Below are 23,205 nucleotides of genomic sequence, written 5' to 3'. Positions count from 1 at the left end.
ACTTAATCAACAGGGTGCATCCAGGGACCAGTAAGCTGATCTCCCCATCCAGGGACCAGTAAGCTGATCTCCCCATCCAGGGACCAGTAAGCTGATCTCCCCATCCAGGGACCAGTAAGCTGATCTCCCCATCCAGGGACAAGTAAGCTGATCTCCCCATCCAGGGACAAGTAAGCTGATCTCCCCATCCAGGGACCAGTAAGCTGATCTCCCCATCCAAAGACCAGCGGATATGTTCTTTGCATTTCAAGGATGTCAGACCGACCGAGGACAATCCATACCCCACTCAACACCTTGGTTATCCACAGTTTGAGAAAAAAGTAAGACCTTTTGTGATATCAGGATATGGTAGTGCTAGTCATAACTTGTGCCAGTTGTTTTAATATTATATCTAGTTTGTTTCATCCTGCTTGATCTGGTTTACTGTGAAAGTTACTCAGGGTCGAAAGGTAGGACGAACATTATGAGTCGCACAAAGAACGTCACAATGAAAATTACAGTCTGGGATGCGCACTCAAAACACAGCCGTTTTCAATTTGAGAGCGCTCAAACGTTTATTTTAAGGTATTCCTGGTGTGTCGTCACATAATGACAACCCCCAATCTGAACTGTATAGCTCTTGGAGCGATTTGAGACAATGTTCGTGTTAGATATATTCCCAAATGTCTGCAATGTGTAAGGAACTTACTACACGTGGACAAATCACATGTTGTTCCAGACTGGCAGTGTACCGAGTTTGATGTTAATGTCTGTAATGTGTAAGGAACTTACTACACGTGGACAAATCACACGTTGTTCCAGACTGGCAGTGTACCGAGTTTGATGTTAATGTGTGCAATGTGTAAGGAACTTACTACACGTGGACAAATCACACGTTGTTCCAGACTGGCAGTGTACCGAGTTTGATGTTAATGTGTGCAATGTGTAAGGAACTTACTACACGTGGACAAATCACATGTTGTTCCAGACTGGCAGTGTACCGAGTTTGATGTTAATGTCTGCAATGTGTAAGGAACTTACTACACGTGGACAAATCACATGTTGTTCCAGACTGGCAGTGTACCGAGTTTGATGTTAATGTCTGCAATGTGTAAGGAACTTACTACACGTGGACAAATCACATGTTGTTCCAGACTGGCAGTGTACCGAGTTTGATGTTAATGTCTGCAATGTGTAAGGAACTTACTACACGTGGACAAATCACATGTTGTTCCAGACTGGCAGTGTACCGAGTTTGATGTTAATGTCTGCAATGTGTAAGGAACTTACTACACGTGGACAAATCACATGTTGTTCCAGACTGGCAGTGTACCGAGTTTGATGTTAATGTCTGCAATGTGTAAGGAACTTACTACACGTGGACAAATCACATGTTGTTCCAGACTGGCAGTGTACCGAGTTTGATGTTAATGTGTGTAATGTGTAAGGAACTTACTACACGTGGACAAATCACATGTTGTTCCAGACTGGCAGTGTACCGAGTTTGATGTTAATGTCTGCAATGTGTAAGGAACTTACTACACGTGGACAAATCACATGTTGTTCCAGACTGGCAGTGTACCGAGTTTGATGTTAATGTCTGCAATGTGTAAGGAACTTACTACACGTGGACAAATCACATGTTGTTCCAGACTGGCAGTGTACCGAGTTTGATGTTAATGTCTGCAATGTGTAAGGAACTTACTACACGTGGACAAATCACATGTTGTTCCAGACTGGCAGTGTACCGAGTTTGATGTTAATGTCTGCAATGTGTAAGGAACTTACTACACGTGGACAAATCACATGTTGTTCCAGACTGGCAGTGTACCGAGTTTGATGTTAATGTCTGCAATGTGTAAGGAACTTACTACACGTGGACAAATCACATGTTGTTCCAGACTGGCAGTGTACCGAGTTTGATGTTAATGTGTGCAATGTGTAAGGAACTTACTACACGTGGACAAATCACACGTTGTTCCAGACTGGCAGTGTACCGAGTTTGATGTTAATGTGTGTAATGTGTAAGGAACTTACTACACCTGGACAAATCACACGTTGTTCCAGACTGGCAGTGTACCGAGTTTGATGTTAATGTGTGCAATGTGTAAGGAACTTACTACACGTGGACAAATCACACGTTGTTCCAGACTGGCAGTGTACCGAGTTTGATGTTAATGTGTGCAATGTGTAAGGAACTTACTACACGTGGACAAATCACACGTTGTTCCAGACTGGCAGTGTACCGAGTTTGATGTTAATGTGTGCAATGTGTAAGGAACTTACTACACGTGGACAAATCACACGTTGTTCCAGACTGGCAGTGTACCGAGTTTGATGTTAATGTGTGCAATGTGTAAGGAACTTACTACACCTGGACAAATCACACGTTGTTCCAGACTGGCAGTGTACCGAGTTTGATGTTAATGTGTGCAATGTGTAAGGAACTTACTACACCTGGACAAATCACACGTTGTTCCAGACTGGCAGTGTACCGAGTTTGATGTTAATGTGTGCAATGTGTAAGGAACTTACTACACGTGGACAAATCACACGTTGTTCCAGACTGGCAGTGTACCGAGTTTGATGTTAATGTGTGCAATGTGTAAGGAACTTACTACACGTGGACAAATCACACGTTGTTCCAGACTGGCAGTGTACCGAGTTTGATGTTAATGTGTGCAATGTGTAAGGAACTTACTACACCTGGACAAATCACACGTTGTTCCAGACTGGCAGTGTACCGAGTTTGATGTTAATGTGTGCAATGTGTAAGGAACTTACTACACGTGGACAAATCACACGTTGTTCCAGACTGGCAGTGTACCGAGTTTGATGTTAATGTCTGCAATGTGTAAGGAACTTACTACACGTGGACAAATCACACGTTGTTCCAGACTGGCAGTGTACCGAGTTTGATGTTAATGTCTGCAATGTGTAAGGAACTTACTACACGTGGACAAATCACATGTTGTTCCAGACTGGCAGTGTACCGAGTTTGATGTTAATGTCTGCAATGTGTAAGGAACTTACTACACGTGGACAAATCACATGTTGTTCCAGACTGGCAGTGTACCGAGTTTGATGTTAATGTCTGTAATGTGTAAGGAACTTACTACACGTGGACAAATCACACGTTGTTCCAGACTGGCAGTGTACCGAGTTTGATGTTAATGTCTGTAATGTGTAAGGAACTTACTACACGTGGACAAATCACACGTTGTTCCAGACTGGCAGTGTACCGAGTTTGATGTTAATGTGTGCAATGTGTAAGGAACTTACTACACGTGGACAAATCACACGTTGTTCCAGACTGGCAGTGTACCGAGTTTGATGTTAATGTGTGCAATGTGTAAGGAACTTACTACACGTGGACAAATCACACGTTGTTCCAGACTGGCAGTGTACCGAGTTTGATGTTAATGTGTGCAATGTGTAAGGAACTTACTACACGTGGACAAATCACACGTTGTTCCAGACTGGCAGTGTACCGAGTTTGATGTTAATGTGTGCAATGTGTAAGGAACTTACTACACGTGGACAAATCACACGTTGTTCCAGACTGGCAGTGTACCGAGTTTGATGTTAATGTGTGCAATGTGTAAGGAACTTACTACACCTGGACAAATCACACGTTGTTCCAGACTGGCAGTGTACCGAGTTTGTGTAAGGAACTTACTACACGTGGACAAATCACACGTTGTTCCAGACTGGCAGTGTACCGAGTTTGATGTTAATGTGTGCAATGTGTAAGGAACTTACTACACCTGGACAAATCACACGTTGTTCCAGACTGGCAGTGTACCGAGTTTGTGTAAGGAACTTACTACACGTGGACAAATCACACGTTGTTCCAGACTGGCAGTGTACCGAGTTTGTGTAAGGAACTTACTACACGTGGACAAATCACACGTTGTTCCAGACTGGCAGTGTACCGAGTTTGATGTTAATGTGTGCAATGTGTAAGGAACTTACTACACGTGGACAAATCACATGTTGTTCCAGACTGGCAGTGTACCGAGTTTGCTCCGACACAGTCAGACCCCACTCTCAGTTCTGCACATAACAAAAGAAAAATTTGACATTCGCGCGCGAGAGAGCGAGAGAGCGAGAGCGAGAGCGAGAGAGAGAGAGAGCGAGAGAGAGCGAGAGCGAGAGCGAGAGAGAGAGAGAGAGAGCGAGAGCGAGAGCGAGAGCGAGAGAGAGAGAGAGAGAGGGCTGACGTGTAGTCTTACAATATGCCCCTGCTAAAGACGGGCGCGTGGCGTAGTGGATAAAACATCGGCTTCCTAATGGGAAAGTCGTTTGTTCAAATCTCGGCCGCGGCCACCTGGTGGGTTAAGAGTGGAGATTTTTCCGATCTCCCAGGTCAACTTATGTGCAGACCAGCTAATGCCTTATCCCCCTTCGTGTGTACACGCAAGCACAAGACCAAGTGCGCACGGAACAAATCCTGTAATCCATGTCGGAGTTCGTCGGGTTATAGAAACACGGAAATAACCAGCACGATTCCCTCCAAATCGGAGTATGCTGCCTGAACAGTTTGTGAATGACCTTGCTACAACTGTTATAGGAACATCTGTGAATGACCCTGCTACGACTGTCATAGAACACATTGTAAATACCAATGCTATGATTGTTTTGAAAAAAGTCTGTGAAATAGCGTGATATCACCGTCACAGAAGAAGGTGTAACTACCTCGGTTACGACTTGTCCACAAACAAAGAAGATACATGTACTTACTGCACACATCATTGTCACACAACACGTCCTCTTCGCACAGTGTAGAATTAGTCCCAAAACAAGGTTGTCCCGGCCTCAGTCCTGTTTCACCCACACACACACACACACACACATACATACACACACACATACACACATACATACACACACACACACATACACTCACACACACACACATGTACACACACATACATACATACACACACACAAACACACACACATACACACACACACACACACACACACACACACACACACACACACACACACAGTGAAGTTTTGTAAAGTGTGACTTGATACAACTGTCAACGATTGAGAAACGAACAGTGCAGATTAAACCGCGCTCGAGATACAGTGTGTACTAAGCAGCCTTTTTAAAGAATATCTTCACACAAAGACAGAGAGACAAAAACGCTATAAGCTCGTCCACGCACATGCCGGAACCAACCCCCCCCCCCCCCCCCCCCACCCCTCTGTCTTAGTCAACAAGCCAGTCAGTCAGTCTCTCTCTCTGTCTCTCTCGCTATCTCTCGCTATCTCTCTCTCTCTCTCTCTCTCTCTCTCTCTCTCTCTCTCTCTCTCTCTCTGTATATATATATACTGTATAGGTTACAACACGAGTGGTTTTTTATATGGCTTGTATTTCAGTCAAGACCCAGCGGATGAATATCATCGGGAGACACGAGCCTCTGGCGAGTGGCTCTCGATTGATATTCCCGCTGGGTCTTGACTGAAATACAAGCCATATAAAAAACCACGAGTGTTGTAATCTGTATATCCCATTCTACCATCAAACACAAAGTGTAGACTACTAGCGGCACTGTTGCGATCTGTGGAGTGTAAAACAGTGTTGCCAGCGAGACTTAGCCCTTTTGCAACCTTAAACTAAGTGACCGTCGCTGAAAAAATAAAACGAATGAGTGCATCGATAAGTACGCGGTAACACTACTTTCAGACCATTTAAAAGCTTTAAGTAAAGGTTCATAAGTTGCAAGAAAGTAATGAAGTCGTATAGAAATTAATTTAGTTGAAGCGCACAATTCTTTTGTTTTGCGTTTCAGGTCGGCAGAACGGGCGAAACGGGTTTGGGACCCATTTGGCTTACTCGATTCAGAATCGATTCCACGTTGTTTTTCTCGAACGTGTGTAATTAGGCTTATTGACAGAGAAGCAAATTTTAGGGAACAAATATGTAGGTTTAGATTTAACCATTTGCTCCCTATTTGAAATGTATCTACGTGATAAACTGTTTTGCGAGTGTGTTTGCATGGATGAACTTAAACTGGTATGGGTGTGAGGAAAACGCGACCGACACGTCTGTCACTGCCGATTGATTGCATTTTGAAGGAATATGACTGGATTACAGAAAAATACACACATGTTACGTTCTTGGATACCTTCATCGCCAATGTGGACTTACTGCAGAGCCAGGCAAAAGAGTAGACTTGCTCGCAAAACACGTGAAACAGGCGATGTAGCGAAGCCCAACCGTGCCAGGTAAAGGACGTTTCTCGGTCTCGCTGCGCATGTCACCAGTGACAGTGTTGTTGCTTTGAGTTTGACTAACAAACTCGAAACTGTCATTTAAAACATGAGCCAAATGTGTATTGATTGTGTGATTAGTCTATGGGACAGGGCTTCTATTATATGTGCTCCCTAGCTTCTGTCAGTTCCCACACCGACACTGCCAGAGAAACTGAAGACGCACATCAAAACACACCACTGACAGATTCTCAAAAGTCGTCTGCTTACGATGCAAGGGAGGGTACTCGTGTTTTTGTTTTGGTTCGCTAGCATCTGGTTATCTTGTAAGTTGAATGTTCGTTTTTTTCGACCTGCATTGCTTTCATAATGAAAGAAACGTTTGCTTATTGCATCTCATACATCAGATCAGTTCTGAGATTCATTTTTGCGTGCAACTGATATGGTTTTCTGAGCCGTGCAATACGATTTTGGAACTTCATACACATGTGTCACATTGTTCGGCGCGAGGTCAAAGGTCGGGAGGAAGGTAGTTCTTTGCCCAAATCGGAATCTGCACTATCATATATTTTTTGGAGTCCATGATGTATTTATTGAGCTATAAAAATACAACATATATACCCATACTGAAGTAACAGAGACAAAGAAGGGAGGTCATGGGATATATAGCCTATACATGATTGTGCAGAGGTGACATTGACTGCAACGTGTCTTGCTGTATCTCTCTCTTCCTCTCTCTGTGTCTCTTTTTCTCTCGCTCTCTCTCACTCGCGCCCAATAAACTAAAGCGACAGTTGCTGCAAAACCGTGCAGCGGTAACACTGACTGCAGCGTTTCGTGGTGTCCTTGACATCATTGGATGTGGTACAGATGGTGCCTTCACCGCATTCGGTTCCCCGGGCATCCGCACACAACATTCCGACCATCAGCTCTGCAAAGTCACATCATAAATACTAATAACAGTAATTAGCAGTAAAAATGTGTTTTACATGATCATATATAGGCATGTCATTGTGCAAAGCCAAAGGGAATGCGCTACAACTGCAAGCACACTCCTGGGTTTATTCACGTGAGAAATGAAACTAATAAGCTCCACATTACCTGAAGGTGCTGATAATGGATGGTAAATCCAGGAAACGATGCTGCCTTCTAAGTGAATGAGCACTTAATTTGTTTCAAAACAAACAATGTACGAGCGCTATTCGTACCCCCAAAGCACATCTTAACACTATAACACACTATTATGCACGTACACACACACACACACACACACACACACACACACACACACACACACACACACACACACATACATACACACACACCCACACATACACATACACAAATACACACCCACTCATACACTCACACACGCACACAAACATACACACACATACACACACGCACACACATACACACACGCACACACACACGCACACACACGCACACACACACTTTGCAAGTAGACAAAGTACAAACTAACTTGGAAGATTTTGTATATAATTGCTTCAAAAAAAAAAGAAACAATGTAATAATTTGGTTATTTATCTTCCCGTGTCTTATAAACACTACGTTTCATGACAGTAAAGTTTATTCGTATTCGTATTCACACACACACGCACACACGCACACACACACACACACACACACACACATACACACACACACACTCATACGCACACACACACACATACACACACAAACACACACCCACATATCCACACACACACACACACATACACACACATTCGCATACTATATACATAACACACACACACACACACACACCCACACACACCCGCACACACACGCACACACACACACACATACACACACACACGCACACACATACACACACACAGACACACCCACACAAATACACACACACAAACACACACCCACACATATACACAGACCCGGACACAAGCACACACACACACACACACACACACACACACACACACACATATACACACACACACATACTATATAATGCAAAGTCTTTTGCTGATGACACCCAGCTGTATACACCCAGTCCCGCTGCAGAGACACAGTCCGCCATCCAGACCATTCATACATCCATCACTGATGTTAAATCTTGGATGGTCGATAGCAAACTTAAGCTGAATGATGATAAGACTGAAGTCTTACTGTGCAAAAAAAAGAACACTACATCCCTCTCCCCAACCTGTTTCTGTTCAAGTAGGCAACGCCGACATTATTTTCTCACCATCAGCTAGAAACCTTGGATTCACCCTTTTTTATGACATGACCCTTAACAAACATATATCTTTAGTCTGTAGAGCAGCTTAATTTGAGCTTCGTAAGATTAGCACCATTCGCCATACACTCTCCTCTCAAACAACTAACACTCTTGTCTGTGCCTTTGTTCTTTCTAAACTTGACTACTGCAATTCTCTTCTCTCTGGCTGTCCTCTGTACCTCCTGCATAAACTACAAGTCCAAAACTCGGCAGCGCGCCTCATTCTCAAAGCAATTCTATCAGCTGGGAAATTGCGAAAAATCGTAAAAAATCACAAAAAATTGTGACCTCACTTTTCTGGTAGAAAAAAGCCTGAATTTTACGATGGTGGCAGTGGTTTTGCTCATTTTCAAGTATTTAATGAGATACACAGCGTTTATTGTGGTTGACATGAACGTAAACGACGCCATTTTAGCAAAACAAAAGCGTTTTGAACACTGCACTTGTCACTGTCAAATAATAAGACCTCCCCTGAAATCCAAAACAATAAGGCGCGTGGCTCCCTCCACACGTCATTTCCCTACTTCCTGCCAAGCGTTAGCTGCCTTGTAAGTTGGAATTTGATCGATTTATTTACTTTTTTCACTGTAACATAGCTGGTGTGGTTTGTCAGTAACATTTACCATGCCTTGTGATGCAAAGAGAAGGGGAAAACTCCCTCAGAAGCGAAAGTTTCATGGTAATCAACACTCGAAAGGTTCAAACGAAGAGTCCAAGAAAGCAAAAGCCACATGTTCAGTGAGAGAGGGTGGGACTGAGCCTGAGCCTGTACCCTGTAGTAGTAAAACGTGTGACCAAAGTGCCACGCCCACACGTAGTGAACAGAAACTTAGCAACAGCTTCACAGAATTCAAAGAAACAAACACTGACAAAAGTCATATTGAAGATGTTACTGCAGACAATGTTCCACTTGGAAACAGGATCATTGATATATAGAGCTTCTAAATTTAAACATCTCAGAAAACTTGGTGTGTCGCTTTTGCAAAGAAAGTGTAAAACTGATTGAAACAAAGCGAGTAGGACTCGCATCAGTTTTTGCATTTCACTGTTCCAACATAAACTGCAGTGCTCAAAGTCAAAGAGATTTTCCATCATGCAATTCAACACTGCTCTCTCACTGGCTGTGGGAATCTTCAATGATGGTGCAGCCAATTATGCATCAGTTTTGAGGCAGCTAGCGCTAGAAGTGGGTGGGTTTACTATGTCCTGGTGCCAATTGAAAGATGCGAAAAGAATTTTTAAAAATGCCCAAAGACAGTCAGAAGCACCAAGAGACAGCAGAGATTGCAGGCAGATGAACAGGGGGCAGAGAGGGAGGGATTACCCTACATGGCTGGGGGCCACTGAGCATGGAGTGGAAGGTATGGCCTCTTTTTGTCTGTTTTGACGGTTGAAAAGTTAACGCAAAAACGCAAGTTTTTAACGGTTTTGACCAGATATTTTAAAAACTATCAAAGATATTTTCTTCAAATTTAGGGCACAGTTTTAGAACACTAGTGGCTGGCTTTTGTTCCTCAGGCATAACTAAAACTCTTCATATAATGAAAATATGGTATGTTTAATGTTGAATTTTAACGTCAAAATAAGTACATTTTCTAAAAAATCAAAACAAACAAAATAATCATGATGCAAGGTAGCCAGAGGAACAAAAGCCAGTCCTTGAGGCATATTTTAATGTCCCCAAAGATCTAAGCCCTACTCCCTTTAGTGTTAATGCAATCATGTATAAAAGAATACAATATTTCATTATTTCGTAATTACAAGTGAGGAAGAAAATTTCATTTTTAGCACATAAATATTGGAGTTACACCCAAATTGAGAACTCTAGGTGAAAGACCATACAATTTTGAACATGTAGACCAAATTTCATGCAGAAAGAACAAAAACAAAAATTTTTATGATTTTTTGCAATTTTTCGCGAGTCTTCAGCTGATAATGCCACCTTAAAGTGTAACTAAACAAGCAAAAAGGAAAAACGTCGTTCAGCAACCTTTACACTTTGATATGAAGAAGGGCCTCATATACTGTCGAACTGCGAAAAAAAAATTTTTTTCTCTCACTCGGACACTGTTTGACGGACATGTGAAGTGCGCGCCAGGAACGACAATCTTCTTAGTTTACCTGATTAATGCCCTTAATTTTTGGTTCTGGTACTTTCAGTTCCGGCTGTTGTCATCAATCTACCAAAATAAAAGATCAAACGGAGTTTTCGATTTTTATTTCATGGTTCAGAAAAATGTTGCTTATTTTCTGAAGTCAACCGTTTTAGCGAATCTTTCTTTGATTCTTAAAAGTCATTTCAGATTTTTGAAAAATAGTTAACGGTTAGTAATTACCAATACATCGTAAACAAACATATCGATTGGTTTTGGTAAGAAGACACAAGTGCGATGAATGTGGTACCAGTATTTTTGTGGTAAGTAAGGATGCATTTCTTTGCTGTAAGCACATTTACAATGCACATTTAATCTGTTTAGCAACATAAACGAAAGCATGGTACAGTGCCGCTTGTTTGTGGTCTATCTTTTCGCGGCAGATGCGTAACAATTAGGGTCTCAGTTGGAAAAAGCTGCTCGGAACCAGAGCAGATTTGGCTTGGGTTCTTTGAGTGTGAATGATCGACGAGTGGCTTGACATTTTTAACGAATCATTACTGTAGCCTACTTGAAACCATCATCTGTTTCTGAATTTGTCATCAGTTATGATTGAGCAGTCTCATAGGAATCGTCCATAAAATGTTAAACCGAAAAAGGGCAGACGATTCTGAATCACACAGGCTGCTGTACAAAATCAGATCTAAAACGATATTTTGAACTGCGACGTCTGCGTAAATGCCCTGTAACAAAATACCTTGTCCTGGTCATGTGTATACACATCAGCTTCAATTGGGAAGATCAGTATTTTATATTAATCACAAATACAAGATTAGAAATAGTTCTGAAGATCGCCTTTGATTTCAGTTTCAGCGGCAAACTAGCAGATCTGTCCAAACCGGCATCGTTTCATGGTTGAAACTTGAATAATCCCAAATAGATCTGAGTGGGGGTAAGTTTTATAGTATTTCAATTTTTTACGGCAGTTTTATTTAAAGATAGTGTAGTGGATGTCTCTGGTGAAGACTACAGTTATATGAATTTTTTTGTTGTAATATTAAAATGATTGTTCTTTATTTACACAATTGAATAATTTGTATTTATTTGTTTGCAGATGACGGCATACTGAGTGCTCCAAGAACATACGCCTGCTGGCATTTTGTGTCTTTTCTGAAGACGTCGAGGCAAGCAGAAGTCACGGTCCTGGCCACACACACACAATGACATGAACAAGAAATGATATTTTTTCATGGGCATATCCAGTATTAAAACTTTATTACCATGCAAACGCAACGATAAGAATTTAGAGAAGGTCATCGGTCACACACACACACTGGGCGGATCCGGCCTTTGTATTCTAAGTGACGATTTTGGAAAGAAGTTGGCTAATTAGTTTGCTCAGGTTGCGCCAGATCTATCAGTTGTCCTTGTTGTGATTCAAATTTTTCTTCTTAATATATTTACTTTTTTGGAAGGTGTATTAGGGGATGTTTCTTGGCTCGGATTGATCCATTTTCCTTGTTTCTCGCGTCTTCAACTAAACGCTTCGCGTCGTCAAATTGTCCCTAAAAGAAATTTGGAATCTCCCCCTTAAAAATGATGTGATCCGCCCCTGCACACACACAAACACACACAAATAGAGAAGTAATAAATGGATACAGTTTTTCTTTATTTAAATTACAATCAGATGTGGTCGTAGAACAGGCACTGTAAACAAAACCTAGCATGATATACCACTTGTGTGATGTTTCGGTCAATATATATCTTTATTTTCCTTTCAGAAATACATTGGCGTTTTGAATGTCAAGGGAAGTGATACAAATGCTGCAGCGGGCTATCAAGAACGCGAAGGCAAACAAGGTAAATACCTACTTCTGACATTAGTTTACTTATTAACTCTTTCTATACTGGCCATTATCTCCCCAGTCTCTCCCCAGAAACTGGCCATTTGCATGGGTTTGCAAACAAATTCTCAAAAATAAACAAAACAAGATGCAGCCTTCAAACTCATAGGTTTTATTGTGAATATATTGCTAAAACATATGCCAAAGTTTGGTTTCATTGTTGTGAAAAAAAATAAAAATATGATGTCCAGAATTTATGGGTATATTTTACGCAATACGAACAAGGGGGTATGTATTTTGACTTAGAAGCATTTTTTCTTATGAAGGCTCTGTTTGCAACAAAACTGTTTACTTGTATGAAGATTGTGCTTACACAAAATCATAACAAATACAAACTGATTTTCCATTTGGTGGTCATGTAAGCATTGTGAACATGTCCGAAAAATCTGATCACACACCATGTGGTCGACATGCAGACCTGAACGGCCAGTGTATGGTGGCAGAGTTGGAAAATAGGAAAAGATGCCAATCCTTCATCAAAAACCGAAGAAAATCGTCATTGTAATAAGTTTGCTTTATTCTAAATCAAATGACTAGGATAGATGACAGACACAACGACAAACACATTCAATTCTATGTAAAACATACACAATGCTCATGTTAACAAGCTGGCCATAACAATGTGCCCATCGTGCATGAAGTGTGGCTTTGGTCGGATCAGTAGCCGTGCTTTGTCTGCGATACTAAACATGAAATTTTGTTAAAGCGACGATTTAGCAATGTTGTTGTTGCTGCTGCTGCTGTCTGTTCTTGTCACGACATCTCGTTTTTTTCCCTCCTGATTCTGAGAAGAAGCTGTTTAATTGTGATATCAGGCCTAGGAACCCCTGATTTTCACTTGGAGCATTCTCAAAGAAACTTAGCGTATGTTAAGAAAAATGAGTGTTCTCCACACTTTGTCTTTTGTTGTTCGTTGTCGTTGCATGTCTACCGTTCCACAGCCACCTACTATAGCTGATGGGGTCTATGTCGACCAAAAGAATGGGATTCACTGTAGGTCGAGTTCCTGTAGGTGGATTCTCTGTATACCTAAGACTTTAAAATTGACAATCTTGTATACAGGGAATACCACAGGGTGTAGTTCCTGTAGCGTTTTGCTAATATCAATGAAAGTCACGTGATACTTGGCGACATCGTTAGAATTTGATGTTTTTCGATCTTTTTTTTTAATATTTCTTAGAAATTCGAGTATGGTTTGCAAGTTTTATTGAAAAACTGCACCCTGTGGGATTCCCTGTATACTAGATTGCCAATTTTAAAGTCTTAGGTATACAGGGAATCCACCTACAGGAACTCGACCTACAGAGAATACCACTCTTTTGGTCGACATAGACCCCATCAGCCCTACTATAAGTGCAAGTGTTAAATGACGTATAATAATTTCCACAAAAGACTGCTTGCAGAGAATCATGTGATGCCAATGACAGGTAAGGACATGTGGTAATACATACTACGTTTTGGAACCAGGGAAAATGCAGCACAAATTATTTATCAACCAAATTGATTGACTTGTGCACCACGACAAAAGTTTTCTTTGATCCATAAAAGGTCTTTTGCCAGAAATATTGCTCTGAACATCAAGTACCCTGCAAGGTGTCACACATTTACATTATTGAAATAAAAAGAAAACACACCAGTAACCAGGTTAGGTACGTTAATATCTATAATCAATATCTCGGCACGTTACTGCCTTCTTCGGGATGGTAAGCTGAACATTATTGAACAAAATAATCGGTTTAGATTGTATACTTTGATTCCTGAACGAAGAAGCAGAGGTACTGCATACAACTAGGACTGTAATATCAGCTTTTGCCTGAAACACACACACACATACACTTATAAAATTAATGCAATGTCATTGTATGAAGCCAGAACAATCACTAACTTACATAGTTGGTCACACAATTACCCATCACTGAACAATAAATCGAAGTCGGGTGGATTCAATGACTAAAGCAGTAAAGGCTTTGAAAAAACCCTCATCACAAAACATCCCCCCCCCCCAAAAAAAAAAATAAAAAAAATAAATAAATAAATAAATGAAATAAAACAGGTTGTGTATATAGCGCAGTAAACACCATGCAGGTACAAGCAAAGATTTGACAGTGATTATCCTTGTTTTATATAGCACACATTTTCTAGTTTTGATCTCTCTCTCTGTCTCTCTGTCTCTGTCTCTGTCTCTGTCTCTCTCTCTCTCTCTCTCTCTCTCTCTCTCTCTCTCTCTCTCTCTCTCTCTCTCTCTCTCTCTCTCTCTGGAAAGTAATTTATTGACCTGTGGGTTATTTGCGTTTGTATACACATTGGTGATTCGTAAACTATGTTGAAAGAGATTGTCAAACAATATCATATGGGGTGTCTTTAAAAAAAATGTATATCAACAAAATCTGTCATTATTATCAGGCACACGGTTTTAACAAAGCTATGTCACGGAATGCAACATAAGTGGCTTAAAAAGTCGTGTTTTTGTGTGTGCAGGATATTCGCTAGGACAGGACCTCAAGCTGAACCAGCACAACAGCGATGCATTCTTCCATGGCTTCCACAAAAGTCTTTCACCTATAGCGGGCATTGCATACAGATAAATTCTTTAGACCAATTATACCTCTGTTCCCATGTTAAACATGGAATAATTCTGGACAAATGCGAGGACGTCAGCTTTTTTTATTTTATTTTTTTTATCATTTTACTTATCATTAAAACTTGTTTAGATTTCGATTCGTAAACCATTTACAGTAATCCTTTGTTTTTTAACTTTGTTCATCTTACCACAGTCACTTCGTTGTTTAGATTTATCATTAAATTTGTTACCATTATGCAGGAAAAAATGTAGAATAAAACCAGGAGAGCTTTCGGTAGAAGATATTTCCTGTGTCAAAAGTTAATGCTTATTCTGATTGATGGGTGCTCCAAACTAAGTTATTTTGACTGCCTTATTCGAATTCATTTCCAAGACAGGGCTGAGAAGTGGAGAAGCTTTGGAGAATATCGTAAAAATTGTCTGGGTGTTTATGCAAAACTTTCGAATATGTCAGATGTTACTTTAGAGATTTTAAATACTGTTAACTGACAGAAATGCTATAACTTCTACACCAATTGACTGGATAACTTCATATTCAGCATACTTAAACTTGATTTTATGCATGTGCAGTTCACAAAGTGGCAAATTTTTAGGTTAAATTATCTAACTTTTGCATCACCAATGACACCAACGCTTTCGTGTCTGAGGATTGCCCTGAACCTAGCTGTAACTGCATGCTTTCTTCAGGTCATCGATAGCCTGGGGGTTGAAGGGGATGTTTTTACATACTCAGACATTCAAAATAATCAAAAAGGTAAAAGCCTGAAGGGTTTAAATTAGGTAAAAATGGCTACCGCTCAATGTCAAAACTCGTTCTGTTTAGTCGACCCCCGAATTTGGAGAAACAAATTAAAATTGCACAAAAGTCAGACCATTCAATTTACAAAATTGCCACTTACTGGAAAGGCAGAACATAAACTGAAGATAATGAATACCATATATAAAATAATTGGTTCAACAGATGCAGAAGTAATTTGTATGGTTGTGGGTGTCCTTTTTAGGGGGGTCAACCCTGTAGAAGAGACGATTTTCTTTAATTATCAATCCGTAATATATTGTTTGTTATGCATACAAGATTAACATTGACAAATACTTCAAGACTCCTCATTGATCTTAAGAAATGTTGTGGTTTTTTTTGTTACTGACTGATTCACTTTCTATTCACTTTACTCTACATAAGTCACGACAAGAAAAGCAAGGGAGGTAATTTCTTCGGAAGAGGTAATTCTCTCCCCTCAGAACGATTGTTGTAGTTTGTTTGATTTTGTTCCCTTCTAATAAGTATTATTTAAAATAGATCTTTACATCTTGATGTGAAAGGCGCAGTACCCCCCTCCCCCCAGGATGTTAAATTCTAGGTTGTGTCCATGTAAAATCCTGATCCTAGTCAAGATCCGAGTTGGTTTTTCATGCAACTGTGCCTCTTTATGCCACTCAATTAGACATACTTTGCAATTCATAATTGCACGAAACTAAGTACAGGAAATACGTTGTTGTCGTGTTTTTAATATTACATAATGAAATAAAAAATGTCACAACTGGTTTCGTGTTGGGCTTTCTCTCTCTGTCTGAATCTCATAATTACTTACTTCTGAGGAGCTTACATTTATTGTTACAATTTTTGTGGATATGTTATTAAGTGTGTCTGTGTTTCTATCATTCGTTATCAGTGTGGTTAAAAAAAAAAAGCACACGTCAAAGTAATTTACCCTTCATCATTATCAAAACATGCAGATACAGGCAATAAATATTTGTGATACTTTAAACAAATACAATGTTTGTTTGTTGCGTTTTTTCTTTTTTTCAGAGCAAACACACATCGTATTTGTTCAAACGTGTATATTCTGCACTTTCTAATACCCTGCATGGATCTCCAAATCAAGAATAATGAAAAGGCGTCTAATAGCCCTGCAGCACTCACACGAACATGATAGAAGCTTGCATGCATGCACCCAGGCTCGCTGTCTTCGGCTAAAAGAGCTTACCGTTGGATCTTCGCTCAGACAAATGTAGCTGTCTTGTCCACTTGCTCCTGTCGCATAGATCTGCAATGTGCAACATCATCTTTGATTGATAAGTCTGAGGCACAGACAAACACACACGCGCGCACATTTGCGAGAGAATGCACGTCAGTCTATTCAATCAAACAGTATAAAAACATACCACAGACGTGGTGGTGGGAACTGGACATTCGCCGTATTACAAAATCAAGAGATTCATTTGTGTGTGTATGTTTAATCAAAAGTTCATCTTGCGCACATTCAGTCTATATTGTAACAGGACCCATCCCGTAAAAACTTCGAACAGATCTATTAAATTCTGAAATCCTTGACAAGTTTTTTTTCAATCATCTGTATCTGACCGAAGTAAAAAAAATCAAAAAATCAGCCAGTACACGCATCTACCCCCTTACACGACAATACATATGTGGCGAAAAAAGGAATCGAGGGGGGGGGGGGGGGGGGGGAACAAGGAATAAATTAGATCCAGAAATAATTCCACTTCATCATTCCAAAATTCAAGTGTGAAGTGATCAGATACTGTGGTAAAGATACGTGCTTAGTATCACAAATGAAAATACAAGACCTAGGGTTTTAAATCAAGGAAACAATTAAAGTTAAGGAAAGATCAACAGAAATGTCGAGAACATGTAAAATATTGTACTTACAATCTGTTTCAGCATGCTCTTCGAATAATAATCTTCCAGTCAGCCTCGTGCTTACGACTTCGACAGGATGTTGCCTCTCACGCTGAGCCAGTACATTTGGAGTGAATACAAAGGCCAGAGATGCAGTACAAGCACATTAGTTAGATCCAATTCATTTACATTGCTACCTTGCCCAATTTATGGCTATTTCTGTTGGTAACATCACACATGTGGCAAGCAGTGCTTGTTGCCGACTCTGCTGGGACAGGCAGCAGACGATTTTATTTAGGAACCAAATTCTGATTGGTTAAAACATAAAACCGGAACTCAAAGTACCACTTGTTCTTTGGAAGTATCAAATCAAGAACAGATAAGCAGGTAAATCTGAAATGGGTTCAACACTTTTAAATAATCGTAGTAAATCAGAAAACACAGTAAACGTTGGAAAAATCGTCCAGTATCGCTTCTACAGGTCTATACTTGGACAAAACATAAAGCAATTCAGTAAAGCTGACACTTCAAAATGTCTGTTTAGTTACACTTTAACAACATGTTTTGTTTGATTACGGGTATTCAGCTGGTATTTCCTTGTTTTCACTACCTATTTTATTCATGTTTTTATTACTTAGTTAGTCAGAAAAAAAAATTGTGTAATGTATGTTTGATGGTGTATGCTTTTAATTAGGTGCTATTGACTATGACTGTAGATGTAAATGCTTGTATAACTGTGTTTTCATAAATTGTAGATGTGTCAAGCGCAAAGAGCATAATTTTAAAGGTATGATGTTGCGCTATATAAATGCTCATTTAATATTATTATTATTATTATTATTATTATTATTATTATTATTATTATTATTATTATTATTATTATTACATAACACACACACACACACACACACACACACACACACACACACACACACACACGCGCACATACATACACCACACACACACACACACACACGCATACACAAACACACACATACACATACACACACACACACAAACACACACACACACATACACAGACATACACAATAACGTCCCAGTGAATCCCAAGCCTGCCTGAAAACAGCCAATTGTTGACAAAATGAAGCTCGTGCGATATAGACACATCACACCACAACACATCACATCGAAATACATCACATCACATCACATCACATCCCATCACATCACATTACCCGCTATTACGAGTTAGTCGTGTGACACCGCCCTGATATGGCCCTTCGTGGTCGGCTGGGCGTTAAGCAAACAAACAAACAAACAAACAAGTCGTGTGACAGAGAGTTCTCTTGCACACGAGACTGTAGATGTTTCACGACGGCGTAGCCGAAGTGAGACAGCAGCAGTCGAGTGTGCAAGAAAACTCTCTGTCACACGACTAACTCGAAATAGCGATTATGTCTCACAGCATAGGCATAGACTCGGAAAGACAGAAATGAGTTTTTGGGGACGAAATAACACTACAGGCACAAAACAAGACTGAAAAACACAATTGCCCTTTTACACATACCCTACACACGCATGCGCGCAGAAGATAGATTCAATGCGTTTCGTGTCTTTTCTGGTTGAATGCATTCAACAAGTATCAACACACGTTTCTGAATCTTTCAATGAAAAAAGAAACTTATTTTGAACCAAACATCTCATACCAACGAAAGCTAAACACACAAACACACACGCGCACTAACATAGATTGAATGCAAAGCGCGAACGAACACGGAGGATTTTTGTAGGTCAGGTCGTGGGAAAGTCCGCACGAAATGTTCTACAGGGGAACTGGTTGTGTTTGTATTGTTTATTTTCTCACAGCGATGTTGATGGTTTTTACAGTGCCGTTTTGAAAGAATATTTTCCCAATTTGGGGCACACGTTCGTCTTTTGGTTCATTTATCTCCTCGAAGTAACATTCGAGTGTTTCTAAATCAAAACCTTCCAACACCGCTGGTGCAGATTAGACCTGCCTGACTGTCTGCGTGCGTGTTAGAGCTGAAGACGAAGCCTCAATCGCCAAAGCGTCACCTATCTGTAGGTCCTGAGCATCGGATACATGTACGTTGATACGTGGTGAGATCCGCACGGAACTGTCTATGCAACTTTTCCTAGTCACAGGTGTAAGGTTCGATCTTTTCTTTGACATTTCGTCCTCTGTGTACGTAGCAAAGCGTTTCGCCATTTTCGGTTTTCGTTGCAGACGACGATAGTGAAAGTAGTACCTATGGTTTTGTTTTGACCTTTCGTATTCAGGGTTCTAATTGAAGCTTGGTAAAGGGAGCTTGTCGTGTAAGTGGAAATTTGACGAAGCTTTTGAAAACAGAAATTGAATGAAGAAGATGTGGCTTTCAGTTATATACAAGAGAACGGGGTTGGTGTTATTCTTTTTCCGTCAAACACGAAGTACACAGATAAAACGTGGTTGACTGACCAAGGCCTGTTGGCACACTATTCAGAATGCACAAGAAAATGTGACCCTCCACCACGAAATGAGTCGCATGTCACCTCGCGCGGTTCTGGGGCGGGGATATAGCTCAGTTGGTAGCGCGCTGGATTTGTATTCAGTTGGCCGCTGTCAGCGCGAGTTCGATCCCAGGTTCGGCGGAAATTTATTTCACAGAGTCAACTTTGTGTGCAGACTCTCTTCGGTGTCCGAACCACCCACCCCCCGTGTATACTACATTGGGTGTGCACGTTAAAAGATCCCACGATTGACAAAAGGGTCTTTCCTGGCAAAATTGCTTAGGCACAGTTAATAATTGTCTACCATACCCGTGTGACTTGGAATAAGGCGGTGAAAGGTAAATATGCGCCGACATGGCTGCAATCTACTGGCCGTATAAAATTTCATCTCACACGGCATCACTGCAGAGCGCCCAGAACTGTACCCACGGAATATGCGCGATATACGCCTCATTGATTCATTGATTCATTAATATAAGTCCGGGGAGTGTCTGGTAACAGTGTGAGGGTCACCTTAGTCACAGGCGTATAACTCAAACAGTTTTCGCTCTTTTCTAAAACAGTTTTCAACACTGGTAAGAGCATAAAAAAACTCTTTAGGAAAATGTAAAAATATGAAAATCATGCAAAGGTGACATGCGACTCATTCCGTGGTGGAGGGTCACAAATGTAACAACACTTTGACACCCATTTCATTTGTCTACGTTCGTGATCACTTGAACTGAATACTGAAAACATAAGTGTTTAAGGTAGAGACTGAATGTATGTGAAGGTAAACATTTTCAGAAATAAATGCATGATCAAAATAATTGATTTCGGCATCAAAGCGTGTAACATGCAATCTTGCACACGTTTGCTTTAGTAGTGGCAAAGAAGGAATGCGTGTGACATTATATAATATACTAGGTGGCAGATAACCCTTGTCTGCTATATTATTTTATATGTTGTTGGTGTTTTTTACAATAGCAAAATGTTGACTAAATATGTCAACACAGACTGGCAATCGAGACGAGGGTGGTGTTGTGTGTGTATGTGTGTGTGTGTGTATGTGTGTGTGTGTGTGTGTGTATGCGTGTGTGTGTGTGTGTGTGTGTGTGTGTGTGTATGTGTGTGTGTATGTGTGTGTGTGTGTGTTTGGGTGTGGACCAATCTTCATGAAATATTGCATTGGAGCTAGTTCCTTGGTATGATATCTCCAGACATATTGTATTTGTTTCCATAAACATCTTTGATAGCGTCATATCCGGTCTTTGGTGAAAGTTGAGGCGTCACTGTAGAGCCCTCAGTTTTTGATTGAATTAATTGACATTTTGAACAAACAATCTTCGACGAACCCCGGACTATGGGATTGCAGTTCAGTTTGGAAACGGAATAATTCATTGATAATGAGTATAATAATTAAGAATCTCAATAATCAATAGAAATGTTAGTTATCGATCAAACATGATTACATCTTAATTGTTATCATTTCCTGATTCTAAAAGTATATAGATGTGTTATGATTGGGTTACAATTAAACTCATTACGTTAACAAGAATAGAGAAACGCTTGAAAACTGCTACTGCGCTATGTTGACTTGTCAATGTTAGTACGTTTTTCATGCTTGGGGAATCGACACAGCTATACTGTCTTGGTCATAAACTATGCAGTGTGTTCATTTTCTTCTTCTGCGTTTCCTGCCATGCAGTGTGTTCAATTTCACACAAAAAAGCAGTGTGTTCGATTCTATTCTGTGAGTTTGACAGATTGACTAGATGTAGTCATTTCACTTGTTCAGTATTGTTTGTAAGTGCTTAGCGTTAATGTCTTGCTAAATGTAAGAGACCACAACACATTTCCGTATTCTAGGAAAAGTCTTAAACTCTTAAAGGCTGACATATAGTCCTATTTAATTTGTGTAATTACTTCCAGGGCTTTTCCAATCGTTGCGGGGATGTATACATTAAGCTTCCTGCAAAGTTTTAGGTTTGAAGTCCTTACCAATTACGAGAAATGATTAATTCTTTATTGCATTGTTTAGCAACAGTTCTCCAGGACTTGGGCTATTTTTAGATCGTCAACACAGACCGTTGACGTTTCGTAAACCAAAGATGGCGTCGGAGACAGTCAAAGCGCGGTTGCGTACAATGGCAAAAAATATAGAAGTAAACCAGTCTAAAGCTGTCAAGGTCACTAAATCTGCTGAGAAGAGAAAGTGGACTCCTTGCTTCAGCAAGTCGCGCAAGGCGAAATTACTACATTTAGTCAAGCTGTCGAACTGACGGAATGAAACTGAACGCACTGTATTTTTTCACCAAGACAGTACAGCTTCGTCAATCCCCGCGTGAAGGAAATCGCTCACCTTCAACGTGCAAAACGTAGTGATATTGTCACGCCAGATTAGCGCGATAGCGTATTGTGCTAAGCAGGAAAGCGCGCTTTTCTTTATTCTTGTTAACTTCGCAATTTCCGGAAAACATCCACTTTCACTTTGAGACTGTTCTGTTTACATTTGACACTATCAACACCACTTTGCAATACTGACATAATTTGTTCTGTGTTAGAAAACTACAGCCAATCGTTATTATATCCCCTTAGTTACAGTTTTATAAAATTATTGGCACATGTAAACATTATGAATTAATTAATTAACGCTACGAATATGGCAGCTGGGAATAAATGACCTAAAAAGAGGAACCATTATGATTTTTGTTTTATGTTTTTATATTATGCAAAATCGTAAACGAAATTGCGTTTGCTCTTTTGACTACATTTTAATGTGAGCCTCACAACTTGATCCGCCATCTTATATTAGTCATAAACCCTTGTCAGCTTCAGTACTTTCAAGGCTGATTCCACCTATTGTGTACCAGACATATCACCTGATAAATAAGGGGAGTCAACATTTATGCTTCAAATTATAGTTTCAGACTCAAAATAAAATCCAACAAAAAGACTAAAGGTACTCACTGCAAACACCAGCATCACACGTCGCCCCAGACTTGCATAGCCGTGGATCATTCGAACAGTTATCTCCCACCTCCAGTCCTGAACAACAAAACACCAAGAAG

General features: G+C 40.3%; 1 protein-coding gene and 2 long non-coding RNA genes across 3 annotated transcripts in view; all 3 read right to left on the bottom strand.

Annotated features, from left to right (window-relative positions):
* LOC138974383 (prion-like-(Q/N-rich) domain-bearing protein 25) overlaps positions 1-816 on the bottom strand; it is a 152,771-nt gene extending 151,955 nt beyond the window's left edge. The window contains exon 1 of the mRNA XM_070347100.1: positions 772-816. The gene's annotated coding sequence lies outside the window, so the exon portion shown is untranslated. The remainder of the gene's footprint in view (positions 1-771) is intronic.
* A 3,144-nt stretch (positions 817-3,960) lies between these two features.
* LOC138973863 (uncharacterized) lies at positions 3,961-23,182 on the bottom strand. Its single transcript, XR_011458198.1, has 4 exons — positions 23,105-23,182; positions 7,031-7,135; positions 4,723-4,803; positions 3,961-4,035 (listed from the first exon to the last, which is right to left on the bottom strand). It is a non-coding gene; the product is annotated as an uncharacterized lncRNA (long non-coding RNA).
* On the bottom strand, positions 13,598-17,819 carry LOC138973857 (uncharacterized). Its single transcript, XR_011458194.1, has 3 exons — positions 17,714-17,819; positions 17,031-17,090; positions 13,598-14,277 (listed from the first exon to the last, which is right to left on the bottom strand). It is a non-coding gene; the product is annotated as an uncharacterized lncRNA (long non-coding RNA).
* Positions 23,183-23,205: the final 23 nt, after the last annotated feature.

Source organism: Littorina saxatilis, linkage group LG8, assembly GCF_037325665.1.
Source record: "Littorina saxatilis isolate snail1 linkage group LG8, US_GU_Lsax_2.0, whole genome shotgun sequence".
In the NCBI taxonomy this organism is placed as follows: Eukaryota; Metazoa; Mollusca; class Gastropoda; order Littorinimorpha; family Littorinidae; genus Littorina; species Littorina saxatilis.
This window is presented reverse-complemented; position numbering and strand designations above follow the sequence as displayed.